Source organism: Dunckerocampus dactyliophorus, chromosome 19 (assembly GCF_027744805.1).
Source record: "Dunckerocampus dactyliophorus isolate RoL2022-P2 chromosome 19, RoL_Ddac_1.1, whole genome shotgun sequence".
NCBI classification, from domain to species: domain Eukaryota; kingdom Metazoa; phylum Chordata; class Actinopteri; order Syngnathiformes; family Syngnathidae; genus Dunckerocampus; species Dunckerocampus dactyliophorus.
The window spans coordinates 8,811,074-8,836,705 of record NC_072837.1 but is presented as its reverse complement, the minus strand read 5'-3'; the positions used below and the strand labels follow the sequence as shown (position 1 = coordinate 8,836,705).

Here is a 25,632-nt window from a genome sequence, read left to right as displayed (position 1 = left end):
ACCTCAATATACTTTAAAATAAGTGAATAAATTATTAAAGTATTAATATCTTGTATTCTTTATGCCACTATATGAAATACGCAACTTTTGAAAGTTGACGAGACCACATTAGGTGAATTTTCTCCAAGTATCGTTATCGGATCGGTATCGCCCACACCGGCCTGAATTTCATTCATTATCGATGTGGAAACAAAATCAGTGGTATCGCTCATCACTAGGTACCGTACAATAAGAAACTTGTCGACGTGTTTGTCATGTGACAGTCACGTGACTATCTCCGCTCCCCAAAATGGTGGTGTGTCAGGTAAGCTAGGTCATTTCCAAACGCTTACTTTTTTGCCACAGAAGGTAATTTTAAACCAGTTTAACAGTTGTAATGCTTTAGTCGAGGGTCAAATATTACAATTAAACTATTCTTACTTTATTTTGTGAATGAAGTCATAAAAAGCAAGCTACCAAAATATCGCGCTTTTTGCCTTTAAAATTGTTACGAACAGCCTGACGTGACATTGTAGAATAGCAAAAATGCTAATAAGCCACTCAATAAATGAAAATGATATATACTATTTAGTTCCATTCGAAGTAAGTATGTCATAGTTGTCAGAATGTTTTTCGGGAAAAGCAGTCGTAGTGTGAATGTATGGCTTTTTAAACAATCTATAGCTCTATTTTCCCTGCTTCTGGTGCACTACAACGTCTGTCCACAAGGTGTCGGTAAGGCTCCACCTTGGAAATGCTGCAGGTCTTTGCAAGCGATGGGAGGAGGGGGTGGGTTTTGAATCTGGGGCACCCTGCTGTTGAAGCCTTCCAGCTGATGAGAAAGAGAGAGAGAGAAGGGAGGGATTGAAGGCACAGCTTGATCACAGCTTGCTGGCCTTGTCTGCATCTGCTGCTGCTGCAAGAGAGAGCGAGAGGGAGAGAGAGATAGCTAGCTAGCTAGCTAGCTAGTGAGAGAGAAAGGAAAATCCCCATCATGCCGTCAAAAGCAGCATGCAACAAAGCTGTCTCTTTCCACGTTGTGCAGCATCCCTCCAGAGCATTCCTTCAGTCTGCTTGTCGTCAATGTGCACATACAAAAAAAAACACCCCAAAACCATGCATCCCTCCCCCAGCCAGAGAAAAAGGCTTTCCTTGTTTGAACTGTGTCTGATCCTATCTCCGTTGACTGCTCGGAACATTTTGGATGGATGTCGGGGACTTCTTCCTGTGACGAGTCGGGTCCTGATGGATGAGCGAAGCCGGGCCGTGGGCGTCATCCATACTTAATGACAAACCAGAACTGGAGGGTCACCGGGACGTGTTTACTGCAACAGTGGGGCTAATTAGACCGTGAAAGTGTCACACTCCACTGAATTACTTATATCTCAGCCCCACTGTGTGTGTGCTGTGCATCTATATCTATCTATATATATATATCTCTCTATATATATATATATGTATGTATGTATGTGTGTTGTCGCCGTGTGTTTTCAAGGGAGTATGTGGTTGTCTTTGTGCATGCATGAAATGTGCCGCGCTGCAGGCCTGAGCGTGGGCGTGTACCTTTGATGCTGATTGTGTAAGAGAACGCTAAATGCATGCATCCATAAGTTAACATCGAAAAGGATGAGGCAAACGGCTCACGATGAGGTTACATGCACAGAAAACGAGTGAGCGGAGCGGAGTCATTCACCAATGTGGTTCGAGAACACGGGATCCCCTTGTCTTCCCGGGGTTCTGGTTCCACTGTTTGCACTGCTTCCTCCTCCATATTCACCAAGCAGCTTTCGCTAACTGCATACTGAAGGATTCTCTGATCCTTGTGGGTGTCGAAGTCGGAGGAAAAACGTTACATGAGACTATATTCAAGTGAGTAAATTTATTCCTGACAAACAAACCTAATACAACGGAGCTCCGGGCCTAGCGTCTTTCCCTATAGGCCTACACCTAGGTTGGTCTTAATACAGGGTCAGACAGAAAGAGCACAGCTAGCTATCCCTGCCCGGCCCTTATACATTTTTAGATGCAAATGCAGGTTGATCCTCAGCCAATGGGAGAAGACAGCGCCCATTACTGCTGGAGTTGGAGAGCCTATCAGATGCCGCTGAAGGTGTGGTGTTGTAGTCCCCGAGGACCAATCAGCAAAGTGGGGTGGCACCCTCCGATGAGAGAAGTGGGCCTTTGTTCGTTGTGCAGGTCAACCAGCGGCCATAGGTAGGGGGTTGCTGTGGTTCGAGTAATCCCTCCTTGAGCTCCTTATCAGTTGTGAGGAATGTGTAGATAAGGTAATGAGCACAGGCCATGAGAACACCACATGCTCTGTGTGACCACCCGCACAAAATGGACGCAAGCGGTTCAGCAGATCAATATGCACATAATAAGAACACAAATGAGATATAAAACCCTTCAATACTTGGTATATATCATCTATAGCAAGGGTGTCCATAGTGCGGCCCAGGGGCTGTGATTTTATCGTCACGCAGCACAGTCTAAAAATTTTATTTGACAAGGAAACTTAAAAAAACACCAACAACAGCAGCAAAAATGGGGAAAATCAATCAAAAGTCAAGATATTAAGAGAAGAGTTGTAAACTAGCAAGGAAAAAGAGCCATAATTTCACAAGAATAAAGTCATAATATGAGAGAAAATGTCAGTTGAAATATTATTTTTTTTTTTTTTAAGTCAAAAACAATGAATAAAGTTGTAAATTTTGGAAACCTTAGGTTAGGGGAAAATTTATAACATGAGAATAAAGTGAAAATATTAGGAGAAGAAAATATGCAAAAAGAAAGTTTAAATATTTTGAAAATTATACAAAAAAACAACAACAGCAGAAATGGAAAAGAGCAGAAATTTTTACCAGAGTAAAGTCAAAATATTAAGAGGAAAAAAAAATGTTTTCTAATGGGGAAAAAAGTTGCAATTTTACGAGAATAAACTTGTAATATGAGGAAAAATGCCATTTTTAGTAACAACGTTGAAATAAAGAAAAAATAAATAATTTTTTAAAAAGATAAAAAATATTATGGCAGTAAAGTTAGAATTACGTGAGGAAAATTTACAAGAGGAAAGCTGAAATGAAATAGTTGGAAAATAATAAAAAAACCCAACAGAAATGGAAAAAACAGCTGTAATTTAACAGAAAAGAACAAAAGTCCCAATTTCACAAGAATAAACTCGTATTATTATGGAAAGAACGTCATTTTTAGTAGCTTTTCACCTATATTACAAAGGTGAAATGCAGTTTTTTCTTGAGCTACATATAGCTTCTTGGCATATCTCTGTGTTTTGGTTTCCAAAATATCCAAGCGGCCCTTGCATCCTTTCATTTTTCAGTATGTTGCACCTCGCTGGAAAAAGTTTGGACACCCCTGATCTATAGCATGCTGTAATACAGAAAGCAAACTGGTACACATTGAACAACATGAAGTTAACTGACCTTCAGAATGAACCTGCCTCCTGTTAGGAATTATGTTGCTATTTAGCTCAGCTTGGGCTGCCGGTTCGTATTGCTCACAAGTGTTTCTTTCTGTGACTCGTTAGGTTTCCTGCGGGCAAACTTCGACGCTCCTTTTTGGACTCCAGCCCTCCTCTTCACGGTAAAGACTTTGTCCCTCTGTGTGAGCTCTGGGAACCGTGGACTGTGGAATCTGTACCCTATTACTGTTGGTTCAAAGGAATAAGAAATAATGGAAGTTGAGTATGACTTTAGTGCTCATTCCAAAAGAGCGAAGATAATGTTGTCCTCGTTGCTCTTCCCCAGATATCGTCTCCATATTGTAAATGTTTGTCAGCTGAGCTTCTCTTTTCGCTAAAGTGGTTCATACTGTGGGCAACTCCAGCTGAGTAGAATCAACCTTTCTTCAACAACCGTGGAAAGATTTTTTTTGTTGTTTTTTTTTTTTGTACCAACGTATTCCAATAATGGTCCACTCAGACGGATGACATTTATGCTGTCTTGAGAAAATCACTGCATTGTTTATTTGTCCAAATGCTTGTCATAGATTATGTAAAGCTTTTAAAACAGTACTAGGCGGCCATAATCGCCCATCAGCACCCTTCCTTCACCTTGTCTTCTCCGTGTAGAGCAGTGGTTCCCAAACACAGGGGTGTCCAAACATTCTTTGCTCTATTCTTTTTTTTTTTTTTTTTTCCCCCATTTTTGCTGGGTTTTAAAAAATTTTACAAAAGTAATCTTTGTACATTTTCTTTTCGGAATATTATGATTTTATTCCCATAATATTTTTACTTTATTTCCGGAATTTCCTAAACTAATTTCCCTAAAAATGACAACTTTATTTGTTGTTTTGTTTGTTTCTCATAATAGAACGACTTAAAAAAAAAAGACACATATTCCCTTTCATTTTTCAACTCTTCAACTAAAGTGACATAATTTTTCCTCATAATACTGCGAGTTTATTCTCGTGAAAACGTTTTTCTCATATGTGACTTTTTTCTCTCGATACTTTGACTTTATTCTCGTAACATTATAGGTGTTTTTTTTTTCATTTCTGCTTCTTTTTTTTATTTTCTATTTCAACTTTCTTGTAAATTTTATTTTCGTATTTAGAACTTTATTCCCATGATATTTTGAATTTATTCTCGTGATATTGCTTATACTGTGTACTTTTTCCGCAACCTAATGTCCCAAAAAGGACATATTTATTTATTTATTGTTTTGTTGGTTTCGCATAATGTTATGACTTGAGTCTTTTTCTTTGATATTTCAACTTTATGCTGCTAAAATGCTGTTATTTTTCCTCATAATATTACATTATTCTTTTTCTTGTTAGATTAGATCATTTGTGGTGGCTCGCCACAGATACATTTGGATAAATTAAATGATTTAGCAACTAGCAATAAATGTAGCGAAGGGACTTTTGACAAGAAAGCACGTAATCGCTCTCCCCAATGAGCGGCGGGTGCTGCTGTGTGCGTACCCCCCCATTCAAAGGCGGCTCCATCTCGGCTGTGTCATTGAAAACAACAAAAAGAATGTTTATTTTACTTTTCATGTTTTGTTTTGTTTTCAGACGATGACATTAGTCCGTGCTGTGGTCCAGATGAGCGCTACTCACCCACTTATAGAAAACAAAGAGGGATGACTCATCTATTTTCCGTAATTCTTCATATTAGTGCGTACATTGTGCTTGTGTTTGTTTAGCATAGCAACGTGTAGCTGACTGTCTGGACACTCTGAGTCAGCAATGAAAGAGATGCACCGTTGTGGTCTCCCCAGATTTTGATTAATACATAAAAAGTCATCAGTGCATTTCCAGTTCTCCTTAAATTTGCTTAAACCTGCATGACAGGAAAAGGATGGTGCACCGTGATGGCTATCCGTTCGGTAATTTGATGCGTTCAACCTATTTCTGATCCACGGAAGACAATACGACATGTTCTCCTCACCGTGTTTATCTTTCCTTCCATGGAAAGTTGCTGCCATTAGTATTTTCCTCATGGAAGCTCACAGACAACCTGCCCTCCCCCCCCCCAAAAAAGCTTGAGTCTGATGACGGCTATGATGACATTTAAAATAACATTATCACAGCAGGTGTATTATCACTTGTTCATCCACAGACTGCAATAAGGCACTGGAGCATCACATAATGTCCCGATAATACCTGGAAAGAGAAAGCTGAATTTAATTAGTGGCAGCATATAACATTTACAAGGAGGACCCAAATGAACACGAGCGTTAGTTCCCATTGTAAAACGTTGCGTTGTGGCGCAAAATGGTAATTCTAGTTATTTTCAGCAAACTATGAATAATCAGACAGTTTGAAAATATAGTTTGTTGATTTTATTGAATGGTTTTCTCATGAGTGAACAGTAAGTATCAGTGGGAGCTTTGTATGGCAATTGGCATACACATTATAAGGCAGATTACTGCCACCTATAGGACAGGCGTCGAACAGCATTACCCAATTTTGCAACACAGCAGGCTTTACAGAGTGCTTAGCTCTTTTCGCATGGGTTCCACGTTAGCAAGACAATGGCAGGCGTGGGCAGCGTTTCGGGTTTGAATGCTGGAAAGACGTGTATGTTGTAATGCAGGTGTGTCCAAAGTGCAGCCTGGGGGCCATTTGGAGCCCGCGGCTGTTTTTTTTTACACCAACGTCCTTTTCACATTTTAAAAATATGATTTTAAAATAAAGCTAAGAAAACAACAGCAAAAATAGAAAGATCGGCAGTAATTTTTCAAGAATGAAGTCAAATGTGAAGAGAAAGTTGTACTCTAACGAGAAAAAGACATAATTTCACAAGAATAACGCTGTAATATTATGAGGAACTAGACAAGCACTCAAAGAGCGCAGACCTCCGCCAAGCGCCGTAGTTTTCTAAACAAAGTTAATATATTTTGGAAAATAAAAAAAAAAAACTGTAAAAATTGGGGGGGGCGAAAAGAGCAAAGACCGAACTTCATACTAATAATAGGCTTTGTCACCTATAAGCTGAGAGGCAGTTATCTCTTAAAATATACATACCTTCTTAGCATATCTACAAAATATCAAGTCGGCCCTTGCATCCTTTCATTTTTCAGTATGTGGCCCTCGTTGGAAAAAGTTTGGACACATGTTTTGATTATGGTCGGGTTTCAAGTCACAGACCAACACACCTTCACTTATTCCCTCCAGGCTCAGCTTTATGTATGCAAATGTAGTCAAATGACCAACTGGCACGTTTGACTGACATTTAATACACAGTACATGAATGTGGACTTATATTTCTGGCGTGTCTTGTTTGTTGCAGACAATCAGTGGAGTGAGAAAGAAAAGCTCATCCAGCCATTTGGCTCCAGTCCTAATTAGCTGGGCCATGCTGACAGGATGCTGACAGAGTACATCACACACACAGGTACCACATTTCTCTTGGTTTTGTCTGCTTTTTTTGTTGTTGTTAATTTATCCTCCAAGGAAGCCCCTCCTCTCCTAAAATGGTATAAAAAAAAAACAACAGCAACCCTGCAGTGCCCTTTGACAACTTACAGCACTTGTTGTTTTTGCAGTGTTTTGATACAAAGAAGGAATGGCAAGACTTAATGAGGCTGTTCTCTGCCCCTTTATCGGCTTCTGGCTGACTGTTCAGCGACCCGTGTGTTTGTGTGTGTGTGTGTGTGTGTTCACATGCTTTCTATAATTATGTGGACACACGAATAATCACACATACAAAGACTGGGTTTTATTTACAGGGTCAAAAATAGAAATATGCGGGCACTTATCTCACTTACTTAGCACAAGCATGTACAACTTCTGAAATGTTGACATTCCTAGAGTTCAGAAGTCAAATTAAAAGCTCTCCAGCAACCAACCAATCATTTTGAACTTCCATTAGTTTGGAACAATATTTGAGGTTCGGGGCGGATGATGTCATTGTCTCATTTGCATTTTTACGGACGCTGTGGGAGGCAAAACGTAAGGAGAAAAACAAAATAAATGTTTAGAAATGCATAGTCACTTTTTTCTGTCCCTTCTTGTTGGGGGGGGGTGTTTAAGTGACGGAGCCACCTGTGAGTGCTTTCAGATGGGAGGGGCACAGCAGCACCCACTGCTTGTTGAGAAGAGCGATACATGCTTTCATGTTAAGTCTCCGACAGTGTCCAAAAACACCAGAAAAAGTCGCTAGCTTTGTCGCCAGTTCCTTATGTGTTTTATGAGCAACAAATGAATTCACATTGCATATTAAAGCCAGATGGTCGCCTCCACTGAAGTCCTATTACACTTTGAAACGGTTGTTCTAAATATTACCTTCCATTTCTTGGCTAATATGGTCAAAACATTAAAGCTAAACATAGGGGTATGAGTAATGAAGTGTACCGTTCCCTTTTAGACACATACTTGCACACTGTGCTGTTACTGGACAGCACAGGCGTCTGTGAGTAAAAGGTGGGGGAAGGGACGCATGCAATATTGGAAATGAGGCATGTCTTAAGATGGGAAGGAACCTCCCCCCAGGGTGCTTTTACTTGACGCTTCACTTTGATGGGTCACAATGATATCGCTTAATGCACTTCTCTCTCTCGCCCCGTTTCATACACAAACACATGAACGCAAAGGCACATGCCTTCAGGTGATTTTTTTTTTTGTTGTTGTTTACTTTAACTTATTTCGTACACAGTCGGGTTTTTTTTTAGATGTGTCAGTGCTGAAGCCGGTTTGTACATTCCATGAAAATAACACAGAAATCTTTCACTACTCTTATTTGCCACAACTCTAGGTACGCATTACGTTATGGGGTGCCGAATGTAAAAATTCAGTCACACTTTTTTAATATTTATATTTGCAGTAATCCCTTGCCACTTTGCGCTTTGATTTTTGTGGCTTTACTCTGTCAAAGTTTTTCAAAAATATATTAGTTCATAAATCATGCTGTTTTGTGTTTGAATACAGATTATTCTTTTTAAAAAAGCAGATTTTTTTCCCCTAAATTAAGCATTTTCAAGCATAAAACATAAAAATACAAATATAAGGCATTCAGTAGACTCATTCAAAGACATTGTAATGATATAGTTTTCTACACTGGTCACAAGGTGTCAGTAATACTGTCATGTTCGGTGAGACACACAAGCACCAGACTTGAATTATCTCCCAAGAGGCACAATAAAACCTTTAATATGAGCTACTGTTGTGGCTGTAACCCACGCCAAGCTAAAAACTTTATTCTTGCTGAAGAATTACTGTATATTCAACATTTTATATTCATATATAACATTTAGATTTATATTTAACATGTAGATTTAGAAATTCGATTTAGATGTAACATTTATAATCAGATTTAACATTTTTATTTAGATGTTACATTTAAGATTTAACATTATATTTAACATTTAGATTTAGAATTTAAATTTAAACTTAACATTTATATTCAGATTCAATATTTATATTTAGATTTAACATTATATTTAACATTTAGATTTAGAAATTAGATTAAAACTTAACATTTATATTCAGATTTAACATCAGATGTTACATTTAGATTTAACATTATATTTAACGTTTAGATTTAGAAATTGCTTTTTAACTTACTGTAACATTTACATTCCTATTTAACATTTATATTTACATGTTATATTTAGAGTTACATTTAACATTTAGATTTAGCAATTAGATGTAAATTTAACAGTTATATTTTGGAGGATTTAGATTTAGCATTTAGATTTATCACTCCAATTCAAAATGTGTTGCTGCAAACCCTTTAACAAGAAATGGTGTGCCTGCTTGATAATCAAGACCCTTTTTAGGCCCCAGTCGTAACCCTGTATTAGTACAAAGCAGAAATCTCTGATAGTGTCAATTGAATCATTATTTTTACATAGGAAGAACTTTTGCTAAAGCGTTTACATTCAGCCTTATATAATTATTATCATTATCATTATTATGTAGTATTGGGCCCACTGACTTCTGGTAATGGTCAGTTCCTTTGTACTCCTTTAACTTGGCATTGTTCTTGGCATTTTGGTCTGTAAATTATGAATCACTGGTGAAGATAGTGTATCATTATTTTGTGTGTCAGATCGGAGCAGATGTCTCTTTTCTTTGAAGGAATATTGGCTAAGGAGACAAACTGGAAGACAGACAAAGAAAGAGGAAAGACATAATGATGTGTAGTATGGGTAGCAGCCAGCAGTGTGCCATCTCATCATAATGAACACATAATTGTTGATTAATCTCTTCTATTGATTTTAAGTCCACCTCATGTTGTGGCTGGTGGTGTACAGTATATACAGTATGATTTAGCTCGGGGGTGTCCAAACCTTTTCCACCGAGGACCACACATTGAAAAATTACATAATGCAAGGGCCACTTCGCTATTTTGTAAACCAACCATGTTAGATATGCTTAGAAGTTATACAGTATATACTTCAGGAAAACACTGCATACTGTAGCTCTTTGAAAAAGGATATTATTAGTATGAACTTCGGTCTTTGCTTTTTTTTCCTCAATTTTTGCTGCTGTTGCTTAGTTTTTTGTTTTTGCATTTTCCAAATATTTCAACTTTCTTTTAGCGAATTTTCTTCTTCTAATTATGACTTTATTCGCATAAAATTATGACTTTTTTTTCCCACAAATTACAACTTTTATTCTTTGTTTTTTTTGTTCCTAATAATATTATGACGTTTAAAAAAAATGACGTACTTTTTCTTTAATATTTCAACCGTTTTTAATATTTTTTAAATATTTTTTTTCTTCAACTTTCTTCTTGTAAATGTTCTTGTAATTTTGATTTTATTCCCATAATATTTTGTCTTTCTTCTCGTAATATTTACTTTTTTCCCGAAAAACAAATTTTTGAAAAATTTCAACTTTATTCTTTGTTTGTTTCTCATAATACAACATTAACAAAAATAATGTATTTTTTTTCTTAAATATTTCATCTCTATGCAACTAAAATTAAATTCCTCATAATATTACGAGTTTATTCTCGTAAAATTACATCTTTTTTTCCCCCATTTCTGCCGTTTTTTTTTTTTTTTTTTCATTTTTCAACTATTTCAGCTTTCTTCTTGTAAATTTTCTTCTAATTATGACTTTATTCCCAAGATATTTTGATTTTATTCTGCTAACGTTATAACATTTTTCCTGCAACCCAAGTTTCTAAAAATGACAACTTTATTTGTTGCTTTGTATGTTTCTCATACTATCACGACTTTTTTCTTGTTAAATTACAGCTTTTTTGTCTTTATTATTTTGACTTCATTCTTGATTTTTTTTTCCATTTTTGTTTTAGTTTTCTTGTTAAATTATATTTTTAGAATGTGCCACGGCCGGATAAAAAAAAAAAAAAAACGGCTGCGGGCTGCACTGCACTTTGGACACCCGGTGTCATCACAGACCGTTCTTTTATTCCAGGAACACATGAGCTTGACCACACTATCATCAAGTCATTCATCATCTCATATAGCTGTCACCTCAATGGGCTATACCACAATCAATGTGCTGCCAGCAAAATGGAGTAGAAGTAAATAATGTATGTTATCATTTTGCATATTGACCAGTGACATCACATGGCTTCATTCGTTGTGACGAGTTGTCATTTCTGATAATCTCGCTGAGTTGGTGTACAAATCCATATGAATATCATACATACATCAAGTTGCAGCACGGTGAGGTAAGGCTTTACCTTTTGTCAGGCTTTACCTGACTTTTCCTCAGGCCGTGGAAGCGTTATAAATAGCTGCAGATTAATCAACTAATAGTTTCTGCTCTATTGTGTTGATTTGTGCATACAGTATATGAGGTGTGATTTGTTTCCCTCATTAAGCTGCATGAGAAGGTCAAAGTGTTAGAGACAGGCCTCAGAATGATGTTGTGCATCACTACCAACACATTCCTTATTTGATAGCTCTCTGATAGTGCCAGTCAAAACAGCATTATTATCTTTGTAAAGGCAGAATTTCTGAGACATACGCCATCATTAGATGTTCAGATCCCCCTGAAGTATGAGTGTTCCATTTTTTTTCGAGCCGGGAGCCACTTTGATACATTTAGTACATTATACAGGTTGTCCTCGGGTTACGGACAAGTTCCGTTGCTACGATTTATGATGTAAGTTGAATTTTACTGTCGGAACTTACATCTTAATTAACGCTTAAGTCACTCACATGGTACACAGAACACATCAAGAACGTAAAATACAGTCATAAAACCACTAAATACAAGAATTAAATGAAACGGTAATAAAAAGAGAGCACAATTCCTTACCTTTTTATCCCTTTTCTAATCTCAGCCAACGCATCAGGAAACTCGCTGCTGCTTTATCATCCCACCAGCAGCTTCACCTTGAACCTTATGCAAATTAGCACAAGCCTTAAACCGCATAAACCACCCCTTTCTAGCCATAAACACTTGCCTTTCACTCCCTTCCCCTTTACTTTTCAAGGTTTCAATCACAATCCTTTAGCTGTCTGCTGAATCAACATAAGGCTCATTAGGATAGAGTGTTGATTCTGTTCTTCCAGCCAAAGCGCTAGCAACCTTTCCTTTCATAAGTTTTAATGTCGCTTTCGTAGGAGCACATCCTTTAACATGCTCAAGGATACGATCTTCATCCTTCATGATGGTCGCGAGTGGCCAATATTGGTGGGTGTTTCTCCTCTCTCTGGGCTTTTTCTGATTTTCATTTTCACTTCCATGGTGAATTGACGACTCTAAATTGTCCATAGGTATGAATGTGAGTGTGAATGTTTGTTTGTCTATATGTGCCCTGCGATTGACTGGCGACCAGTCCAGGGCATACCCCGCTGGATAGGCTCCAGCATACCCACGACCCGAGTGAGGACAAGCGGAATAGAAAGTGGATGGATGGATATGGATGGACTTCCATGGTAATGGCTTTCTTTTTCTCTGGCGCACTGCCACCAGAAGATCGTGCCTTACGCTTTCGAGACACAACAAAGTGCAAAAAGTTAAATAAGTGGAGCTGGGAAATGTTTACAAGCATTAATCAAAATGTGTGTGGGGGGGCGGCAAACACTTTTTCACACAGGGCCATGTAGGTTTGGATTTTTTTAAAACTACATTTTGTGTTCAGTTGTGTTGTCATTGACTAATATTTAAATTTGTTTGATCTGAAACATTTAAGTATGACAAACATGCAAAAAAAAAAAAGAAATCAGGAAGGGGGCAAACTCTTTTTCAAGTTAAACTCAAGCTAATAGATACCACACACACGTCTGAAAATCAATTAGCCCGACAATCATCTCTTTAACATTTGAATCACACGTTAACCATGTTATTGTGAGCAATGAGGGATCGTGTTCAAAGACATCACGTAATTTTAAGTTGAATTCACATGTTTTGAGTGTATTTTCTGGGATACTTTTACTTCCGCATTGAGAGTTACGTAGTGCGCTTGAACACACCGTCAGGCGATATGTAATAATGTATCTTCTTACTCATTAATTCATTTTATATTTGTGCTTTGAGCACCCCAGCCATCAAGGGTGTATCTGTAAGTGTCACATCTGTATAGAGGAAGCAAATCAGTGAAAGTCAACCTCGTCATTGCTTCATTGATTTCTACATCTGTGTCCCACTTGTGTGGTGTCAAAAGGCCCAGCTGTCAGCTGAACAACACCGCCAGGGGATCACGCGGTAAGACGAGGGGGCTTGTCAGTGTCACGGCCCCGTCGGCTCGGCCCTCGTCAGCGCTCTCCAAAGCTAGCATCAGAGAGGCTGTCGTTCCAGCTTATGATCAAGAGCCTGCCTCGGCGGACTCCAAGTTACTGTGGCAACCCAGGCGCGGAGAGCTGAAAGTGCAGGTGCTGAGCACGTGGTTCCGAGCCATCCGAGGACGTGGTGAGAAGCACTGACTCATGAACACAAGAGGGAACACGGTGTGAACGTGTCAAAATTTTGCCGAGGCTTTCCACATCGTTTTTTTTATGAGGTTGCACCTAGGTCGCCACCAACACTGTCCTGGAGGAGAGGGGCTCTTAATGTCAGAAAGCGCCAGCTGTCCAGATGTGGTCAAACCGGTTCCGGAGACCCGATTGTTGAACAAGCATTCATCGGCCAGACCGCGTGAAAAAACGAGAAAGCGTGTAGGTGGCTTCGAGTTCTTGTGTGCGTCCGTGCATGCGTTTCAACATTTGGGTGTGCGTGGGCGTGCGGGATGTCGGAGGAAGAAGAGTAAAAAAGAAAGAGAGCGTGGTCGAGAGAGCACCGGCGTGCATGGAAAGCGTACAGCAAGTGTACTAGTGTGTTTTCACACAATGGGGATTTCTCAGAGCTGATCTCAGCGAATTCTCGCAGAGTTGGCCACATGAATATTCATGAAGTCCTCTTGTCTTCGGTAAAAGCTTCGTGTTGTTCCACACCGCGGGTAGGGGTAGCGGAGTGCTACTTGTGCACAATCAATGTTTCATTGCAACTTCCTGCATCAGGGTGTCCCTGCATCAAAGCTTTTGCTGCATGTCATTATTGTTGTTTATGTACCCAATTGACTTGATGTGATTTATCTGGCATGCATGTGTCATTATCGCTACTTTACATTTGAAAATGTGCTCGCACATGCAAAATCTGGCCCGGAGCGCTCTCTGTTTATGAATAAGTAAATAGAATTTCCCGTCCAGCAGACGCTCCATTTGCCTCAGCCTTGCCCACCACTTGGGGCTATGTTTTCCCCACTCTCTCTTTCTTTCTCTCTCACATGTTCCCCCACAACGTAACACACACATCTACATATACACACACCTATTACCCCTTCGGCTTAACGGGCCTACTTTCACCTCCGGCTTTTGCAGCGCCCTGTATGCCTGCATCTCCCGCTCTTATGTAACTGTAAGAAGGAGGGCAAGCAGAGGAGCAGGCTGTCTTTATGTGCTGGCTTCATTGAGCCTCACTCATGCCCAGGGGTGCGTGTTAAACCCTGCAAACTGCACACTGGAACATACATAAAGACAAGCGCGAACCCTCAGAGCAAAACCACAGCCTCCTTCTTACAGTACCTGACCCATCCAACCACATGCATGTTTAAAGCGCAAATGAATAGGCTTAATGCGCCTGCACCTCTTTATGAGGAGACATTCTGTTCCCTTTATCTGTCAGTAAACTAATGCGGAGGGGCAGGGGGGAGCTGGCGAAAAGGGCTTTTATTGTGAAATGGATGCATCCTAATGGGTACGAGTGAGAAAGCGAGGGAGGAAGCACATGAATGTGAGAGAGAGAAAGAGGTGGCACTAATGGAATGCAACATCATCCAATCATTTTCAAGTCCAAATAAATCCAAAAGGCTTTTTATGGCAACAAATTTGCAGTCCTTGTGAGGTGATCAGAAGTGTACACAGTGTGATGTAACCATGCCTTGTTATGGCTTGATAATAATAGGACTCCACACTTCCGTCAAAGGTTGAGTGCTGGATTTTCCATTGGGGTTATTAAGAGCACATCAGCGCTCATTAATGTTTCATGGAGAAGTGGCACTAGAACATTGTAGCTGGTAAATACCTGCAATCAGCACCGGCTTGGCTTACTTCAAGGCTCACGAGGAGCATTGCCGCATGGAGCTTGCTTGCATAGAATTTGCATGTTCCCTTCAGGTGTCGGGTTTCTTTGCACAGCATACAGACCAACAGGTTCACTGAATCGGGAGCTAATTGGTGTGAGTGTGAATGTGCACTGAGCTGACAGGCTCAGATGATTGTAATCTACAGTTTGCAGCATACGGAACCTGGTTCTTCCAACAGGCCACCACTTTGACAAGAGAAAGAAGGTGATGCTATAATCTTTATTAAAAACCAGTGAACTAAAAAATAGAATGACAGTTGATCCCCACCTTTTACAGGGGCGACTTTGCGGGACCACTCGCAAATGGCCAAAAAATGCGAGTAATCGATACACCCGTGACAATTATTTTTGACACACGGCTCTCTCCTCCCCCTTAAAACCCTCTTGCTAGCTTGACGTTACTCACCGTTATTCAGCACGCATGAAGGGATCTACTGTACAACATGTTCACTGGAACCTCTAAGGTTAAAAATTATTCGAATTTTGAGATACCACAGTAGAAATAATCCATTCCAGGGAAAAACTCCTGGTGCTGAAGATGGCTTCCACTGTCTGGAACTCATGTCCACTTTCATAAACTTCCCTTGCCATCCATCCGCAAATGTTCTCTGTTGGATTTAGATCAAAGGAACACACAGGATGGTCCAAAAGAGTAAGGTTATTCCTCTGGAAGAAGTCCTTTGATAGGCGGGCATTGTGAACTGCAGAATTGTCTTGTTGAAAAGGCCTGTCACCACACAGACGAGGGCCTTCAGTCATGAGGGATGCGCCCTGCAACATCTCCACATAGCTATCTGCTGTTTGACGCTCCTGCACAACATGAAGCTCCATTGTTCCATTGAAGAAAAAAGCAGCCCAGATCATGATGGCGCCCCCTCCACTGTGCCGTGTGGAAAACATCTCAGGTGGGATCTCCTTGTCATGCCAGTAATGCTGGAAGCCATCAGTACCGTTCAAGGTTACATTTTTTTCTTACCAGAGAATAAAATCTTCTTCCACCATTCAATGTCCCATGTTTGGTGCTCTTGTGCAAATTCCAAACGGGCAATTTTGTGGAGTTGAAGGAGACGAGGCCTTTGAAGATATATGTTCTTAAAAGCCTTCTCTGGCAGATGCCATATAATGGTAATTAGACTGCACTCAGCACCACTAACAACCTTCCTTTGGGCCGAGGATCGTTCTGTGTCTTGTCGGATCCTCCGGCTCTTCTCGACTCTGGAGTCTACCACTTGGCTTTTTTTGTTCCATAACCCTCAGGGTGTTTGAAGAAGTTTAAAATGAATGTCTTATTGCATCCAACCTCAGCAGCAATGTCGCGCTGTGAGAGGCCTTGCTTATGCAGCTCAACAATCAAACCGCGTTCACAGAAAGAAAGCTTTTTTGCCTTTGAGATCATGACAGTGTGAATACCTAACAGAAAATGACATCGAATCCACATTTTTGTCTTTTAAAGGCTGTTGTCGTAAACATTTGATCAGCTGATGAACCGTGTATTTCACTTTAACACTCGTTTGCAATAAATTGCTTATGCAAAAAACAATTTTTTTTTGTCTCACTCCCATTTCTTCTTTTTGCAATTTGAAGCTCTACTTAAAACCTCTTTAAGATCCAACAGTGCAAAATGTAATTCTCGCAATTTTTCAACTGGTCTTAACGTTTTGATAAGAAATCCATATTTGCCATGTAAACTTTTCCCCAAACATAGGTGGTACGAAAACATGTCCATTGTATACTGGTCTAGGCTTAGTAAATTAATCTTAGATGGCAGCTTCCCTACCTGGTGCTTTGTGTTGGCCTTGGCCACTTGACCTGATGGCCTTTGTTTGCCTCTCACCTGTTGCCCCTATCAAATCTAAGTCTAAATGTCAACGCTAGCATCACTGAACTGAGCTCTAACCACCAACCTCACCAGGCCACAGCCTGTCTATTATTCAACAGCCATCTCAGGTGACCTCTCATAAACACCCTGTTATCATTTAGGATCCAGTGTCTCATTAGCAGCCCATTCAGAGTCCTCAAATATTGCTTTTGTGGCTTTAGCGGGTCGCCACCTGCTGCCGTCATTCGGCCGATTGATCACCAGCTGGCTGTCAATCACCGGCCGCCTTTCTGATCGGTCCAGGCGGAGTTCAGGTGCTCCGAGGGAAACCGAAGACGCCACAGCAGGCCACTGGCGCCGTCTCAGGTTTTCATCTTCCAAGATCCCCCGCAGGTCTCCGTGGCAACCGTGGAGAAAGCGCATGTACATGGGCGGCATCAAGCGAACAGTCATGCTGGGATCAGGGCGGGCTGGAGAGACGTGTGCGCTGTGTACTTACAATTCAACTCTGCATATCCCAGAGGAATGTAGCATAAAGGGATATTTTTAGATGAGCAAACTGTGCTCATGTGTGTGTGTTTGTCCTTTGACCTTCCATTAGCACTAGACTAGCTTCACTGAGCCAGACCTTGATGTGCTCAGATTGGGAGCACCACACTGTAAATGCAGCAGTCCCAATACCACCCAGTTTCCCTTCAGCACTCCACTACGACATGTTTGGAGGTCTTTGTGTTGGTTTTTGTGCGCATTTGCATTAGTCCAGTGTGACTTAGTGCCAGACCATTTTGGTTTGTGTGAAGTAGAGCGAGCGCCACACTAAAAACAAGAAACAAATGATACTTCAAGAATAAACGACACGTAAATTGTTAAAAAAAAACACGCCAGTGTACCTGCTAAAAGAGCCACAATGCTTTTGTATTTATTAAGCAACTCCTCGTCGCATTTCTGAGTAGTAATTAAAGAGAAAGCATCGCAAACATGCATGAGAAATAAAATGGAGTGATAATGTGAGTGATTGCTCAGAATAATGTCAGTTTTGGATTAAAAGCCTTGGTTGGCATTAAAAATGTTAAATGTACGACATTTACCTCACATTATTACTACTGATCTTGTTGTGATTCACTCAAGTAAATACATTATTATTCAGACAGACGCATTTGCAACCCACAAATTTGCAGATTTTTGGTCAAAAACTAATTCATTCATTCATTAATAATTTCTAAATATTTGATAGTACAACCAAAAATGTACAGCATATAGGTGCAATTGTTAAAAAAAAAAATACAGTGATTTTCTGCTTCACTATTAATGTTTTTTTTTTTCGTCAACCATTGAGATTTCACACTTTGTTTGGCAGTTCTTGAATGCTCCATAGTTGCTGTGAGACGCAGAAGTGAAAGTGAAACTTTCAGGACTGAAACTGAAGGAGAGCATAAAAGGCAAGCTAGCAGGAGGGTTTGGAGGGGAGCGATCTGTGTGTTGAAATTAGACATTTTTACGGGTCTATCAGTTTTTGCCATTTGTGGGTCGTCTTGGACGTAAGCTCCGCAAATCGCTGGGATCGACAGTCCTTGTTTGCCAAATGTTTTTTATTAAATAGTGCTGCTTGTTGGTATAAATTAAACTATTTGCTTCAGTGTTGTACTATAAACGTTGGCGCCGACCACCAAGCATGACTTTTTTTCACTACAGCTCCATCTGTTGGTTCTGTTGGGTCACTGCCGCCGTTGGCCCCAATGCAAGCAGACTACAATGCTGACTACATTTCTCCATCTCTGCCTTTTATCCAAATAGCTTCTTCCTTGACTCATATTATATATTCGTGGAAATCGGTTATGATGTTTTTGCGTAACCAAAACAAACCAACATACAAAACCTGGAGTTAAAGGATGTAAAAATGACAAACTTGTAAACTGGATGGGAATGCCTGTGCAGAAGGTTGTTTTTTTTTAAATGTGACTGGTTGTTTTATAACCATGAAGTCAAAGTTGCTCTTCTTGTTTTTGTCATAGTTTTTTAAGGGAACATCTAGTGAATCACTTGCCTTCCAGACATATACTGTACAACACAATATAAACACTAGCTTGTGTGATTTTGTTTCTTTTTTCTTTTTCTTTTTTAACCACTAGTGACGTTTAAGAGTGAGCCCAGGTCAGACACACGTCTCCCAATCCCACCTCTCACTTTCAGCGTGATCAAGGCCATAATGATAGTGGGACTATTTATGTCCGAGTGATTCTCCGGTCTGATTCATAACGGAAGCAAGGCTATGTTTGAGATAAATGGATGAGAAGATGGAAGTCATCGTGTTCTTTTGATTGGGAGAAAGAAGAGCATCCTCTTGCTGTTTCCAGTAGACAGGCGGCCTCAGCTGGCCAATGAGTGTGTGCTGCCAGCCGCCCACCTGGTGACTAGGCCCATGTGTGGGCGCATACGGCGGACAGACTCCCGTTCTGCTTCCAGCCTCGTCCCAGCATATAGCATGCTTTAATACATGGAGCACAAACTTTTCCGGAATTTTTATGGTCTGATTGTTGTCCACTCGTGCATTTTCATGCCAAAAGACATTAAGTTGCGAAACATGTGGCCAGGATGATGATGTTTCTTCTAATACACACTAATGAAGAAAGTTCTCACTTCCGATGGCGACACAGCTAACACAAAACATTTGTCCAAAAAGCCTTTTAGCCAGAGGGGGTCTGTGTAGGCTCTCAGTCGTACAGGAGTTGTCCATCGAGGAAAAGGCTTCTTGAGACGTCATCTGTACTTCTGTGAAGAAGGTGTCGGACGTTTTGCTCCTCATCCAAAGAGCTTCGTCAGCGAACTAATAAGTGCTGGTAGCCTCGGCCTTAAATACAGTAAGAGTGGGCGGAATTGGTGTGCCAACACCCTCCTACTATTGGTTCCTTACACTAAGCCTGGGCGGAGTAGTGGTATAATTCTATCCTGCTATTAACACTTCCGATAAAAGGGAAGTGTCGCTCCCTGAATTGGGTATGAACGACTCTGATACTGGCTCGTTAGCATCTATTGTTCTGGCTCGGCCCTGGCTTCACCTCATTTGCAAGACTAAGAGCTGAGGGTTTTGGTCTCAGTAACCTGCTGAACACAGGGTCCAAATTAAACCCCTTTTAGCCAGAGGGAAAGTACAGGAGTGTGTGAACAAAACGAGATCTTAAGCGTGTTGCTGCATAACCGTATGCCTGACTGACAGAGCCTGGAAAAAGAGGCACATCCTACTTTTTTACTCCTCAAGGTGTGTTCCTAATCTCCTGACCCATTTGTGACTTTGTTCGTAAATAACGTCACCATGATTACACGGAATGTTTCCAAATATAAATGCAGCTCTGATCGCCAGCGATATAACGTGTGTGGGGGTTTTTCTCGCACGGTTTGTTCTGAATTAATCGCAACAAAAAATATATTATCGTAATTTGAGGAATATTAAGATAGCCACTCATTGCTCCTGCAGGCCCATAATATTTTTTTTTCCCACATTAACCCTTTTGTAACCCCTTTACACATAAAACATTTATTTCCAGAATATTTTTAAATGTCGTAACTATTTTGGTTACAAGACATTTTTATTTATATATATATATATATATATATATATATATATATATTTAATATTTTTTATATTATATTGTTGTCAGTATTATATACCATAAATTCCGGTGTGTAAGCCTCTACTTTTTTTCTTAAATTTTTATACCTTCGGCTTATACAGCGGTGCAGCTAAATTCTAATCTCGTGACATCTCCTTTACTTCAGAACTATGACTAATTGTTTAAATACTGTGCCGATCGCGAGTCGGTGAGGAAACGGTAGCTCCTTCTTTGGCAGGAACCAATCACAAGCTATCAGTGCACTCACAACGAGCTTGTCAACCCATTGGAAATTGGAGGAGGTCATTATATATAACTGTATAACAACATAACAGTCTGACTCACATTGTCATTTTACTAAGAACACTAAACTCAACAGACAGCAACTTAACACTCAAAAGGTATACCTGACAAATATACAAACATGTACTAAAGAGTTTCAAATTTAAAAACTCTCTTAAAGTTTTCCCATAATGCATTGTGTCTGAGTAATGCTGCATTTACGTCAGCCTCCCTCTGGGCTCCTCTGGCTCCCTCTGGTGGTCAGAGGCAGTATTGAAGTGCCATCCATCCATTTTCTTTGCTGCTTCTCCTCCAATGAAATGCTTTGCTCAAACTAAATGTATTATGGGAAAACTTAAAAATGTTTGGTTTTCATTTTTAAACTCCTGTTGGTACATGTTTGTATATTTATTGGGTATACATTTTGGGTGTTAAGTTGCTGTGTGATGAGTTTAGTGTTCTATGTAAGATGACTCTGTGAGTCAGGCTGTTATATTAAGTAATGGCTTCCTGCAAATATCCAATGGGTTGACAAGCTCGTCGTGAGTTTTTTCATAGCTCAGAATTGGCTCCTGTCAAAGAGCTGCCTGGTTCTGCACGCCACAATATGCCATTTTATGACATGGACATGTGTGGCTTATACACCAGTGGGTCTTATGTTGTACAGATCTGTTTTTTCCTATAAATTTAGTGGGTGTGGCTTATACAGTGTAATTGATGGTACTGTTCTTACCTTATATTTACTGTTAGTGGCATGACCTTTCTTCACAGTGAGGTATACTTCATGGTGTCACATTTTCATTGCCGAAGTCTACAAAAGAAAAAAGGAAACACAAGTTAATTTTTCTTCCCAAGAGCACAGTGACCTCTAGACTTGCCAAATGACACATTTGAGACAACGATGACTCTGTCTTTAGAGCAGTCAGCCTGAGCAATTTTAACAAGACTGAGCACACTTCGGTGGCCTCGTGGAGATGAAATATTAGACCTGTATACTATAGTTTAAATGTGTCAGAATATGTGCTGGATGAGTCAGTCGGCATCTGTTTGCTGGCATCGCAACAACATCACTCATGCTTGTACTCGGGATACCATGAGTATCTTTTTTAGCATCTTTGAAGCAGATAAGCTGCAAGGATAGTGTGATGTGTCTCTGTAACCTTTAGAACAATTTGACATTGTCCCCAGTATAGTACTACATTAGCGCTATTTGCATACATATTGAAGTCTGGGTGTACTTTGTATAAGTCACTTTGGTCTTTCTTTCTTAACTTTGTCAAAGCTTTGATTTAAAATATCTTGCGTTAACATGCACTGGAATGTCAAAAGTATTCAGATTTCAGTCTTGCTAGAAGAGTAGAAGCTGCTTGTGATGGGAACTGAGGCTCTTCTAAGGGAACCGGTTCTTTTGGCTTGGTTCCAAAAAAAAGAGCTTCCATTTTTCGGCTCCCAAACAGCTCCTGAGAATTTTTTTCTAAAAATGAAATTCTTACCAAAATATGTGTAAAATGGATTTTGAATGTAAAACCATAAACAGGAATTTCACGTGCGGCTTTAACAGGAAAAAAAGACGAGAAAAAAAACGTCTTGTTCACCTCAAAGTGCCGGACGATCACCAACGACCCATCGCTAGAACCTCCTTTAGTAGCTGCAAAGGAGTGACCAACTCCATATTTTACTAAGTTTTCCCTTCCTGTGGGTGGAATAACCACGTATTCAAACACTTTTGTCCATATTATGCTGTTAATAATTCCCACATTTTTTAATACAATTGTCCCTCTCCACTTCAGTTCGAATTTCGCGGCTTCACTCTCATTTTTCAAAATAAATTATCGCTGTTTTGTGGTTGACTACAGCCTATTATAAGTTGTTTTTTTTAATGCATATTTAAGCAAATTTTATGTATTCTTGGCCTAAATTCTTGCTTAAATTCTACTTTTAGAATGTGACCGTGGGCCACAAATGGCCCCAGGGCTGCACTTTGGACACCCCTGGCCAATACAGATCATAACCAGGGATTATTGTGTAGCAGTTGTTAGATACCACATCTGTGATTTTATCATCAGTTTATCTCCATTTTTTTCTCCAGTTGCAAACTGTAAATGACTTGAATGGGGGAAAAAAAGGGGCCTGCTAACATACGGACGGAACTTTGAAGCGAGCTACATTCTGAGTGTCGATGCGATGTGTACTTTGCAGTGGTGTGGTGGTGGTGAGCGGTCTCAGAAGCTCACAATGGTGATAATAATGATGTATAGTCATATAGTCAACCAAGACATCATGACCTGCAAGTAGTCTCTTCCAATTACTGCCTTCGGCCCCCACTTTCACACATGCAGCATGTTCTGTGTAGAAACGCCACGTGTGGCATGGAAGCAACTGTTTTGTTTTTGTTTTTTTTCTGCCGCCTGCTGACACTTGGCCCTCTGTCAATCACCACAGCTGTGGATTAGTGTACGCTGACGGTTGGCTCTCCCTGGGACCGAATGCCCTGTCCTTCCTGTCAGCACCTTTCAAATTGAATATTATATAATTGCGCAACCTTTCCCACTCCCATCACTTTTTTTTTGCTTTCATTGTCTCTTCCAACTACCCGTTGACAGCATTTTTTTTTTTTTTTTTTTTTTTTACCCCCCGTAGCACAAATTGTGGTTCATCACAGCAGAACACAAAAGGTCTGAGTCGGCGAGTTGCATCAGCTTTTCTTGGCCTTCAAATGCAGCCTGGATGCAGGGAAAGTGACAGCTGGAGTCGGAATATGACGACATAGTACAGTGACGTTTCCGAAAGTACAGCGACGTTTCGGACAAAAAATGTGCAAACGCCAAATCGTTTTTTCCCATAAGAAATAATCCATTTCACACACAAAAATATGAACAATCCCACTCCATTCTCACATCTTCCATCATGTGATCTCAGTTTAAATAAATGAGAGGGTTGCATCAGGATTGGCATCCGGCTAAGCCATACAAATCATGCGACTGACCCACTGCGACAAAAGAAAGGTCGAAAGACAGTAACACTCAGTAGAGCGCACACTTCTGTGACCATAATTTGATGCAATCATCTGCACTCTGACAATATTGAGGCACTGAATAGTGGCCTTTATAGTGATGCTTGCTAGACAGCTAGTTAGCAACGTTAAAGCTTGTCAATAAAAGGGAGGCCTTGCACATCAACGGAATCAGGCAAGGCTCAGGAAGTAGGGTGGTCGTCACCCCACCTGACGGTTGCTGGTTCGATCCTCTGTCCTCCCGTGACCATGTCGAAGATACCCACCCTCAGTTTCTCCTGATGCTGCGTCATCGGTACGTAAAATGTGGTAACTGTATCTCGCGATACACCATAAATTTGATGTACGGAAGATGACATTTTGGCTTCTTGCATGTAAGACGGGCAGGGCTGTATAATATAAATCTAATATACGTTCCTCTAGCCACATTTTTATCAAGATATGGACTAAGATTTTATAAGTTCTTGTATGGAAATTGGTTGTTATTGCCTAATCCTGCTCACAGCAAACAAACATTAATTAAATCAATACCTCCCATGCTCTCTTTGCGCTTGGCTTAGGTAATGCAAATAAAAGATACTGTAATCCCTCGTTTATCACGGTTCATTGGTTTGAGTCCCGGCCGTGATAAGTGAATTTCCGCAAAGTAGAATTCCTTATTTCTAAATGGAGTATTTTTGTAGTTGGAGCACAGAAAACCTATTTAAAACTTCTTAATGTTTTTGTAACATTTTCATGACATGAAATAACAACCATAAAGTCACCTTTACGCTCGTAAGACATGATAAGAGTAAATAAGCCATATAAGACATAAATAAGACTTGCGCTCTTGGGTGTTGCTTTAAATGTGTTCCTTAGGGGGGCAGAGTGATTGGCCGACAGGAAGTGACGTTGAGGGTTCAGAGTTGAGTTTCTTGCAGTGGCTTACGGCGAAATCTGACCCGCAAAATGGCGAGGGTTGACTGTAAAAGAATAAACCAAGATGCCGAAACAAGAATTTGATCTGAGTGAATTGTTCCTGGCTACCCTGAGAGTGCAAATACTGCTTTTAAATTTAGCTTTATTGAATTATTAAATAAGGAAAAGAGGACATTAACATTATGGGAAGGGACACGACTACTTTGTGAGTTACATAACTCCGAACAACGGCCCCTTCTACTGTGCATAATGCTGTGGACCTGCATAGTAAATATACGAAGGACATCTTCTGTGTATGGACTCGATTCAAACCAATCTCTTGCCTTGACAATGTCTGGCCTTCCCCTCCTTTCATTTGCAGCCACTATTGTGCTACTATTCCATCACATGACATGTCATCTGGCTGATATGTAATTCCTAGTTTACGTCCATCAAGGTCAGCGGTGCATTTCAAACCCATCACTCATGCCAAGGGAGGGCTTGTGCAGAAGCAGCCTATACCGCCTTTGCCTTGTCACATCTGCAGTGCCTCAGTCAGCTACCACTGCATTATGTTGCATTTGCATCGGCCTCTGCAGGAATTCCCCCCCACCCCTGTTTCTTCCCTTGCACCTGCCTCTCATATACGTTTTTCTTCACTTACCTTTCTCTCCAGTGTCAGGTTGAGAGGCCACTATTAATTACAACAATGAATGTGCAATTACCATGAATGGTTGTTTTTCAAAAAAAAAAAAAAATCTGGGAAACCCCTTGCTGGAGGACCCCAGCTCAGCACTTTCCTCCCTTTCTTCCCACCTCTTTTGCCCACTGTAGCACTTTCCTGTCTCTTTGCATCATTCTCTCCGCATTGATATCCCTCACTGGGGGGGGGGTTAGCATTGTTAGATTTGCTGATGCTGACACAACGCATCGCCACCAAGTCAACCCTCACATGCACAACCCATGCCCTGCTTGTGTGTGTGTGTGTGTGTGTGTGTGTGTGTGTGTGTAGTTTGTGCATGCAT

At 40.3% G+C, this 25,632-nt stretch overlaps 1 long non-coding RNA gene across 1 annotated transcript; it reads left to right on the top strand.

Moving 5' to 3' along the window:
• The first annotated feature begins 273 nt into the window (after positions 1-273).
• LOC129171986 (uncharacterized) lies at positions 274-6,839 on the top strand. The gene is made up of 3 exons (XR_008566875.1): positions 274-304; positions 3,524-3,579; positions 6,734-6,839. It is a non-coding gene; the product is annotated as an uncharacterized LOC129171986 (long non-coding RNA).
• The last annotated feature ends 18,793 nt before the right edge of the window (positions 6,840-25,632 follow it).